The following is a 10,894-nucleotide window of genomic DNA, read 5'->3' as shown; positions in this document are numbered from 1 at the left end:
AAATTTAGAGAAATGAGCCTCTCTCTCCTCAATGCTCACAAAATAAATGTCGCTCCATTTATACTTGCTCCTCAGCGATATCATCCTCATTATAATGAAAATATGATGACGGGAAATCTTAAAACCACAGGGAAGTGCTCTGTTTGACTACAGCAAAACGTCTCCACGCGTTATCATTTCTCCACCGGCTAAGACAAGTTCTGCCCAGAATGCAAGAGGATAGCAGTTGGAAGCAGAGATTTATGCAAAAGGCTGATGATATACTCTTGTTCTTCCAGAGCAAGAGATCCTGCACCTCAGTGATAGGAGAGAAAGACACTACTGCCATCGAGACTCTTTGGAGAAACAGTGTTTAAACTCTTTGGAAACTTTAAATGACAAGTACAACTGTGGTAGTTTTAATGTGTGTCCCCAAATTCTTTGATACTCCTCCCTTCAAGAGGTGGCATCTAATTCTCCTCCCCTCGAATGTGGGCTGGACTTAGTGATTTGTTTCTTACAAATAGCATAAAGAGGGAGTGACAGTTGTGTGACTTTGGAGACTAATTCACAAAAACCACTGTGGTTTCCTGGTTGTTCTCTCTCTTTCTCCTCTTTTTCGTTCTCACTCTCTCTCAGATCACTCACTCCGGGGAAAGCTAGCTGCTATGTCCTAAGGACTTTATGGAAAGGCTCACACAGAAAGGAACTGAGGCCTCCTGCCAAGAGCCAAGTGAGTGAGTCATCTTGGAAGTGGATCTTCCAGTCCTGATCAAGCCTTCAGATCACTGCAGCCCTGCTGACCTCTAAACCACAACCTCACGAGAGACCCGGAGCCACAGCTACCTAGCTAAGCCATTCCTGAATTCCTGACCCTCAGAAACTGAAGGATAATAAATGTTGGTTGTTTTAAGATGCTAAGTTTGGGGGTAACTTGTTATGCAGCAATAGATAACTAATACAACAACAAGGGTAATGTTAAATTGCTCTTTGGTTTAGAAAGAAGAGAAAAGGAAGAGAAGGCAGGAATTGAGATCAAGATTTGGTCAACATTTGGGCCAAGTAACACTCAAGTTATCTGGACTTCTTTCCCTGGAGACCAAGGAATTGTACAAAGATACAGGGTATTTCCTAGAAATGGTTTTTTAAATCAGTCATCTTCCTACATAGACATCCTCAGGCTGAAGTCCTACGTGGCAGTTGAGAAAGCTACCCTGAAAATCACACCTACCTCCCACCAGGGAGCCCCAAACTGCTCCTTTATTAAGCAGTCTTTTAAATAGGTTGTGTTGTATAAGTCGTCTCAGAATAGAGCCTAGCAAAGGGATATGCACAAAGCAGACACTCAATAAATGTATTTTGGTGTTAGCAATGGGCTGCTACGTTTATTCTTTTAATTAGCAGACACTGAGCTCATACCCAAGTCAAAAAGACCAAACCAAGACAAAAACCTAGAACCAAAGTTAAAATCCTGCCCCTATTTCTCTGCACTCACACATAGGGACTTCCTTTTCAAATACAAACCTGGTTTAGCGTATGCCATGAGACAGCTGCATGAGAAGTCACTCTAAGAGAAAAGTAAATGTTTGATGTTTATGTCTGCTAGTGCTGAAGATAGAAAATCTGCCCAGCAACTCACAAATCAGCGAACGCTTGACAGAAAAATGTGCTTTGGCAGCATTTCTTGTTGCATGCCTTAAAAAGGAAATTGAAAACATAGGCTCACAAGGGTCAGATGGTTATTATTGGAAGCTGGCTCTTATAAAACGTAATATATACCATTTCCCCCATCTAAATTGCATTGCTTTGTCCAAGTCACCCAATGGAGCCCTGGATAAGGTACTTTTCTGATGTAGAGAAGCACCTAGGTTTCCAAAAGCACATCCATTTCAAAGTTGGGGCCTGAAGAACACCAACAGTGACAGAAAAATGATATTTTTCTGTAACCTCAGCATCACAGAAAATAGTTCCACAAGAAACAGTTTACAAAAAAAGAAAACCTTATCATTAAACGCATATGTACAATTCAGCAAAATCTACTGCTGATGGCAACTTCCAAAACTAGGCCTGTTAGAGAGTCTTACTCCATATCAGGGTTTTAAGAAACTCTGAACATTTCATAGATCAAGGTATCCTTATGACGTTTTTGTGGATAGATCTATATGTCGGTAAGAGAACATTTTTAAATACCAAATAAATACCAACTATCAAGGAAATAGAGAGGGGTGGAGGTAAAACAAAGGACAATCCAGTTGAGCCACAATGTCACATGAAGCTGCACATGTGGTTTAACAAGGTTTCTAAGGTCAGCTAATTACAAAACTCTGTAGGTCTATAATTGGCCCATGTAAGCTTTTAACAAAATGTCGCCTGGATACCCCAACTCTAAAAACATCCAGTGTCATTTTCCTGTGAGTAGCCAGCTTGTAGCTTTAAAACAGAAACTGAGTCTAGACCCTAGAATATGGTGCTGCTATTATTTTGAAATCCTAGAAGGAGGGAAACTACTCACTGACTCCTGCTTGATCCAAAACAACACTCCTCATAAAATTTGTAGAAAATTAAAAGGGGAACATCTTCCAGAAGGAGGAGGGGCAGCATTCTCTCCTGAGTGTGAAGCCAGCTCTTGGTGTTGCTTCTCTGGAACTGTCATTTGCCGTTGATGTTGATGGTCTTGGAGAGTGAGAGGGAGAGGACATAGTCTGAGTGGCTTCTGAAAGATAGTAGGGGGAGGAGGGACATCTTATCTACATTAATGGTGACCACAAATTTAAAGGCAGAAGGAAAGATGCGCGTGGAGACAAGAAAAATAAGTGTTTAACAACTCATTTTATATCTAAGAAACAACTGGAATTTCACAGCTCTGAAGAGAAAGGTAGAAAAATGGATACCCATTCGGAAGAAAATGAAAGCTTCGCTTAATTAATCTGTTAAATGCTATTGTGAAAGAACCTTTCCTCCCAAAGCCATACTAGTCTACCCATTACCTCTTCCCCTAGTGAGTAATCCCTCTCTCTTTTCTCATTGCCAGATATGCCTGTTACCTCCTCCCGTAAGGAAATGGAAGACTAGTTCCTTCTCCTTTCCTGACAATAGCATCTGCTAAGATGATACATTTGCCTGAATTCAAGCAGCACGTTTGTGCTTCATCTTCGCAGAACCAGGCACCAAGTAAATGGTTAATAAACACTTGTGAGAGAGAATGCATTAGACCCACAGGTAAACAATTACAATAAAAGTAATTAAGTACCATACGAGATAAGAGCATGAGCTAATTTCTTCTCTGTAAAATTCCCAGAGGCCACTTAGACAGACAAACTTGAATTCCTCCTGAGCTGGAGGGCTCACTACTCCTGGAGGCAGCATATTCCCCCCCTTAGATAGCTTTACTTCTTAGAAAACACTTACCTAGATTAAGCTGAAATTTTCCTCCTTGGAATTTCTACCCATCAGGTTCTGTTTTGACCCCCGGGGCTCCAGAACAAATGGCATCTCGTCCATAACACATATTTGGCAATCGGAAGGCTGCTGTCTTGTCCCCCACGAGTGGCTGTTTCCCAGTAGACAATCTCAGATCCCCAGTGGCTCTTCTGTTGACATGTTTCTGGCAGTATTTCTTGAAGAGTGGTCCAAAAACATTATCATCATCAAAGGAGAACATTAATCATGCAAATTTTAGGGGCTCCTATTTAAATCTACTGAATCAGATTCTATGGGGTGGGGCCCTAGAATCTGCCCAGATTCAGCAAGTGCCCAGATGGTTCTTAAGCATACCACAGAATTCTCACCTGCCTCATCACTCGCCTCTGGATGGACCCCTTCGAACAATCACTCACGACATTTTCCAGTCGTCCAGGTGTGGTCTAGGTATTATCTTAAAAACACTCTGTTGACAGTTGAAATGACTGTGTAAACAAGAAACGGAACTAAACTTTGGAAAAGGTCTATACAGTCAGAGCTATAATTAACCCAGAATGGCATTCACCTAATGGACTGGGCAGTGTGATGGCAGGATGCCTCAGTGAGTGTCTACTACGTGTCAGGCACTGAGCTAGATGACTTTATGAGTGCTGCCTCCTCAGTCTTCATGACCTGCAAGATCCTTGTTATGCTCACATTATACAGATGAGAAGACTGAAGCTCTGAGGGGATGAGTAATTTATTTGCTCAGTATCAAAGAGCCGGGAAATCAGAACCCAGATCCCTCTGAGCCCAAAGCCTAAATCTTCTGCCCCACTGACCCTCCATTCCCCACCTAAAAGTACCAAAAGGAGCATTCGTGATTTGTGCAATAGTATTGTTGATATGGTCCCCAAAAGACCCTTGCTGAAACATATGAGAGGAGGACATTCAAGGAAGATTATCTTATTTCACACTTTTGTTTCTGGTTCATTCACTAGATCCCTGAGTGACATAAGATGCAATTGACACCTCCACAGTGCGATTGGCAATTACTCGCCATTCCCTAGCTCAGGACTCTTAGCTCACCCAGGTGAACGGGCTGTGATAAAGTAACACTTAAATGGAGTTTGAAGAGTTCAGTGAGCTTCAAAGACATAACCCACAATGGTGCACAGGATTGGACTCTTTCCCCTCTAACACCAGTCTGTCTACAATGTTATTTTTAATCCCTTTATATGGCAGTGAGAAAGAAATACCTAATGGAAGTAACTCGAGGTAGCAGTAGGCAAGAGATAAAACTGCTGTGTTAAAGGACAGAGTACTAGCACTGGAAACAAGACTCTTTAATTTGTCAATCTCCTGATACCCCAGGCCAATATTTTGAGCAAGCAGGGAAGGAAAGGCACCACCTATGTAGGCTATTCCATTCAGCCTCCCACCCCATGACGGAAAACTCCAAACAAGCAAAGACACCTATACAAACAGCTCACATCTTTATTTAGAAACTTCCTTTCCACTGTTGGGAGAAAGTTCCTAACCAAGACAGCCAGTGGCTGGGTAGAGATAAAGCTGTCAAATGGGAAGAGGAATCACACAGTTAAGAGAGACTCAGGTCCCAGTTCCTCAGGCTCTCATTCCCGTCGTGGGCATGAGGGCTTCTCCCCCCAGTACACCTGCCTCACCAAATCTACAAAGCAGAGCAGTCTCAACTCAGCCTGGGGGCCCTTGAAAGCCACATAAAGGTGATGGGGAACTCAAGAACAGAACCTACTAGCATTTCCTGACAATGTTAATGACATGAACTTTGTTTCCATCCAAAATTTCTTGTCCTGTTCTCCTGAGAAGAGCAAGGTTACCAGATGAATGCCAGGAGGTGTGACTGCTACAAAGAAAGCGGGAAACAAATAATACCTGGAGCTCCATTTATTTGAAGTCGCAGCCACATTACATTATAGTAAATGGACTTTGCTAGTCTCCATTCTGGTATGGCCAAATTGGAACTACGAAGGAGTTACAGTGAAGAATCTGTGCAGCTATTTCTGGGGAGAAAGCCAACCAACAGCAGCAGAGGCCACGTTAAGACAAATGGTCCACCCTTGAATGGCGTACCGTAATGTCACTACAAGGAGATGGATTAGAGTTTACATTTCGCCATAGATAGCCATAGGATATCCACTGATAATCACACATTTTGTTCTACCGACAGATAACAGCAGCCCACAAATGAGATGAGCTTCCTCACTATACACACGTTACATGAAATCAATATCTAATTACAGCAGGGCCCGCATGTGTTGGTAGCAGTTGGTTCTGGTGAGGAGGTGGATATGAAGCTGCTCCGCTGAGAGCAGTGACTTAACAAGTTGAAAGAGGTTGGGGCACGATGGCAGGGTAGTATCCGTCCTACTGACCATGCCTGAGGCCTGGATTTAAGTGAATCACTGCTTGAACACTAGGCTTGGATTGGAGAACAGAACTGAGACACGAATGATTATGCCGTTACGGAAGAGCAGGCACTGCCTGTGATGGTAGTTGCTAGAATGCTTCTACAGATCACATTCCTTGCGGACGTGCAAGGCCCGTGATACAGACCTAGGGAGAAGTGGACAGCATCTGAGGAGTGACCCTAGGGAGAAGCTGTGTGGCGAAAGGGAAAGAACAGAGAGCAGAGAATCAAGTGATGTGGGATGGATCCCAGCTCTCCTGCCCCTAGCAAGCTGCAAAATGTCTTGCAGTTCAAGCTACTTATCCATAAAAAGGGGAGCCTATTCATTCTGTCTAAGACAGAGGGCCACTGTAAAGATTGAGTGGAATCAGGTAGGAAGAAAGTACTTTGTAGACTATGAGCCTCCAGACTATTGTAAGAGATTATTTTTATTTTAGGAAGTGATAAGACCTAGGCATGCAATCTCATTAATAATCAAGGAGAAGACATAATAGCTTCATTTATTAAGTTCCCGGTGCCATGTTAGGTGAGGTCACACTCAGACTTACACACCTACAAAAAGAATAGAAGTGAATGAACTTGGAGGAGACATTCCAACTAGAACCAAAGATATAGGCATGGGAATCTAGAAAATTATTCCATAATTCATCTGTGCCATGCTCACGTAACCCTATACTAGAAAGCGTTCTACTTGAAAGCTGTATGTTCGACCAAGAATTCTCCTGTTGTCCTTTCTTTTTCAATTCTAGTTCATTTTGTATAGCCACCTCTTTTTATAATGTATTACTTTCCTTTACCTCATTCAAAAGCCTATGGGTTTGTTTGTTTGACAAAATACCTAATCACTCCTTGAAAAAAAAAAATGAATTTTGTGGGTATAGCACTGGGAATGCTAGAAACAAGGAAATAAGAGGAGAGGTTTCAGGGGCACCTTTACAAAATAGCTTAAAAATCTTGGCTTCAAAGGAGAAAGTGGGTTGTTTGTGGATGAGAACTCGGCTCTGCAGTCAGCCTGGTCTTGCCACTTCACAGCTGTGTGACTTGGGGACAGTGAGTGGACTTCCTGGGGCCTTAGTTGCCTCATTTGTTAAATGGTATGTGAGCATGAGGAATCCAAAGGTTTGTTGTGGGTGGCCGAAATTCTTACACATGGTTCCAGTGTTTTCTCAGTCAGCCCTTCAGCGATGTTTGCCTTCATATGAAGCCTTCCTTGACACTAACCAAGCAAATCTGCCCCTTGACTGGGCGGCGAGGTCTGCTCCCTCGACTTCTATCACTTACCCCTCACCAAAGGCAGAGAAACTTATTTCACAACTGAGAAATTGGCCTAGCATGGAAACAAACTCTTTATCCAAATCACAAAAGTTGGCCCATGTGAAAGCAAGACACGGTCGTCAGATGCAAGTGCCCATGTATACTAAAATAGTAATTTTCCACAGGTGGGTCAATATGAAATGTACACTCAAGTATCCTAGCTTTGCCAGGCTCCTCCTTATGCATTTGCTAAATCAGATATGTTTGACAGTGAATATGTTACCAATTTAAACCGAATGCTGCTTCTGAAAGTTGGGGCATTATAGAACGTGTGGGCTTTAGATCACTGTACCAAATTACAGAGCCACCACTTTGCATGCAGATTTGAATCATGTGAATTCAATATAATGTGACATAAAATATTGCTGAACCTCTCTTTATGTGCAAAATTTGAAATAATGGCAACTCCAACCCCTCAAATTAAAATTTTGTTGACAATCACATAATTTAATCTCAAAGCTGAAGGAGGCAAGTGAACTGTAAACTGAGTTTATGCTGGGGCTACATGGGAATACTCATTTTAGCTGGTAAACAAAACTCCCTCCTATCTGTTGTTGGTATTAGTCTTGAAATAGGCGAATTTTGAATTATGCAAGGACTCTAGGAACATATTCCTCAAATAAAGTAGGACCTTTCTATGTATGTTTTCCATTTATCATTGAAGAACCCAAAATCCAGACAGATGCCTGAAGCCTAAGGACTGCTGGGAACCAGCAACGTGGAAGTCACAGCCACAATCCTCTTTCTAGATTGTTCTAGAAAGAGGAAAGTGAAGCCTTTGCTTTATAAGGTATGGCCAAAGTCTGGTAGCTACCAGACTTCATCTAAAATCAAATTTCATGACAATCATTTCACCCATGTAATCCGACAAGGACATACATTCATGAAGTGACACTGATCTTAGCGTCTAGGGCATGTGCAGGATCCAAACATGCTGCTGGGCCTTTGTGTCTCCCTTTAGGCTCTCGCAGTCGCTAACAGAGGGTCTCAAACTCACAGGAACATTTGGAAACTGCTTTCCAGTTTTACAAAGTCCTTTCACACACGCTAATGTACATTGTTCTTGGTGTCCGTAATAACTGTGTGAGATAGGCAAAATGAGGAAACTAGGCTGCAAAGAGGATAAGAGAGATGCAAAAAGTCACAACACTAAGCAGTATGAGACCCACGTCTTCAGACACCTCACCAGGAGCTCATTCCATCACACAAGCTGTGTTCTTCTTTGGAAATGGCCTAAGAGAAGATGGTCAGCTCTCCACTCAGGGTTAGAAACATCTTTCCAAGGAGTGAAACTTATTCACTCTCATACCCTGGACTGCTTGCTTGCTGTTTTTGGCTGCCCAGCACCCATCCTTTAAGAGACCCATCCCTCTCCCACTGGATACAGTCTAGTTGGACAGTTGATGGAAGTGCCCTACTCTCCCCTTCCGAGGGTGAGCATGTGAGCAAATAGGCCAATTGGATGCTTACTCTCTTTCAGGAATCTCAGTTTCAACCAAGAAAAAACAATGAAAATAGTTGGGGCTCATTCAGTGAGCCTCAGCACTCTGATGCTACAAAATAATTCCTGCTAACTAGACCTGCCTCTGTTCATGTCTGTTTCCAAGCCTGCTTCTTCAGCCTCCCACTGATTCTGTAAGCAATTCCATCCCTTCCAACAAATTTTGGCTAAATTTGCCAAATTAAATTATCCAAAGTCCATTTTAGTTACCTGCAATCCAAAAAACCTAGCTTGGAAACCAACTAAGTCTATATCTTTGCATGTACACTGGTACCCAAAGAATGAGAGACGAGATTTCCTGTGTGTGTGTGTGTGTGTGTGTGTGTGTGTGCGCGCCCTCAAGGTGTTTATGTATGTGTGCGTGCATTTGTGTGTGTGCACGTGTACATGCTCTTACTCTCAAAAGCGTAGACTACGTATCCAAGAGAAAATGCTTTGTAATTTTTATTTCTAGTACATGGTATCTTGTACAATTATTAAAAATAATATGCTAAATTTTATACAAACGAAATGGAGATTTAAGATTGTTCTTGTTGAAATGAAGAAGAAGTTTGGCTTAATCTGATGTTCATTTAATATTTGATACATTGTTTCATTGTTCTGCTTCTTCTCTTATAGTTTTTTCCACAACCAAAAATCAAAGCAATTAAATTTGTGGGATAACTAGATTATTTGATTTTTTTTTGAGATAGCATATTATTCCAAACTATCATCAGACTTCTGGTAACACACCAGGTCTGCTTTTGTGTGTGTGTGTTGAGCAACAGCAACAACAACAACAAAGGATAAAAATATTTGCTCTGGCTTCGCAAAGGTTGAAGCAGTTATATAGATGTTCTGGATCAAAAAACCCAAAGATTTCTATCAAACTTAAATTGACTTTATCATATTTCCCCACTCTATAGCTTACTCTCTTGATGGCCTGCTTTTCCCCATGATCTCGGTAATTCCAAAGCAATTACATTTCCAAGAAAGGAAATGCAATAAGCAAAGTAAATTCATAGAGCGGGACTCTGAATGTGTTTCTGCCATCTTGGGTTTGATATCTGATCCTAGAAGATGTACCCTGAGCAGCAGGAAGATCATTTGTAATCTCTATTATGATGACAGCAAGAAATACTGCAAAAAGCACCCCCTCCCCAACTACTGAAGATGCTTGCTGAATTCTTTGTAATTTTCCAAAAAATGTTGTATTGGGTATCAACATATGCACAGCAGGAGAATCAACATATGCACAACGTATGCACAGCATGTCCCCCTCAAGTTTATGATCGTGTGCCTAGAGGGTTTTAGGCTAGAAATGGGTTAAAGTATTTATTTCCCATGGAAGTGATAGTATTGATAAGCTGCTTCCCCAAGTTTATTGTTAAGGTTTTACCTGAACTTAAATGGATTTGTGTGTTTTTGTTGACCTTGAACATTTCTGAACATAAATTAATGAATTGAGTTTAGAGAAGGAAGAAAGGAAGGAAGGGAAGGAGGAAGGAAATATCTTTTACCTTATGACATATGGGCTAGTCAGTTATCTACATACCTACTATCACTGGAAAAACGTTAATTCCCAATAGATTTCATATCCCTCAGCCCCTGCCATATTCTCTTCCCTGGTTTACATCAGCCATTTTTTTTTCAGGAAATGCAAACACATGTTAATATTACACCACAAAGAGCATCACTAGGAAAGCAAATACCAGGCATTACACAGGGTAGACTTTATTCCACAGCCCAGTGGAGATAGATTTTAAACTTCGGTTTTGGGGAATTATCTATGCTGCTCTTTCCTCTCATTAATGCTGACATTAAAAAATTAACTACATCTACAAAACGCACTTTTGTAAAACAGGCATGCCGACTTAATTAAGAATTTAACTGTGAATGTTACTGTAAAAGAATTATAATTGTGTCTAATGTGAAAGGTTTTAATTTTTCCCCTGTCTAGTTTATTCATTATTTAGGTAAAATTATGATAATTAGGTATTATATGCCAGATTACACAGACGAATGGTATGAAGGTAGATTTTTAAAAATTATTATATACTCCAGCTTTTCATTCTACCAAATTTAGGAAAAGTGTAGGTCATACTTATTAATGAGGCTTTATCACCATTTAAATTTGCCAACTAACTGTGGACTATTATTCTGAAAATACAGTTCTGCATTCAGGCTACCTTGATACTATCAGCAAGTCCAACAACAGAGTGGATCTTTACTGTTTACAAATGTCATAAATCCCCCAGTCTAAGCCCAACAAA

General features: G+C 41.2%; 1 non-coding gene across 1 annotated transcript; it reads left to right on the top strand.

Annotated features, from left to right (window-relative positions):
- The first annotated feature begins 2,475 nt into the window (after positions 1-2,475).
- On the top strand, positions 2,476-2,690 carry LOC131421497 (small nucleolar RNA U3). The gene has a single exon (XR_009223879.1). It is a non-coding gene; the product is annotated as a small nucleolar RNA U3 (small nucleolar RNA).
- Positions 2,691-10,894: the final 8,204 nt, after the last annotated feature.

This window comes from Diceros bicornis, chromosome 2, assembly GCF_020826845.1.
Source record: "Diceros bicornis minor isolate mBicDic1 chromosome 2, mDicBic1.mat.cur, whole genome shotgun sequence".
Taxonomy (NCBI): domain Eukaryota; kingdom Metazoa; phylum Chordata; class Mammalia; order Perissodactyla; family Rhinocerotidae; genus Diceros; species Diceros bicornis.
This window is presented reverse-complemented; position numbering and strand designations above follow the sequence as displayed.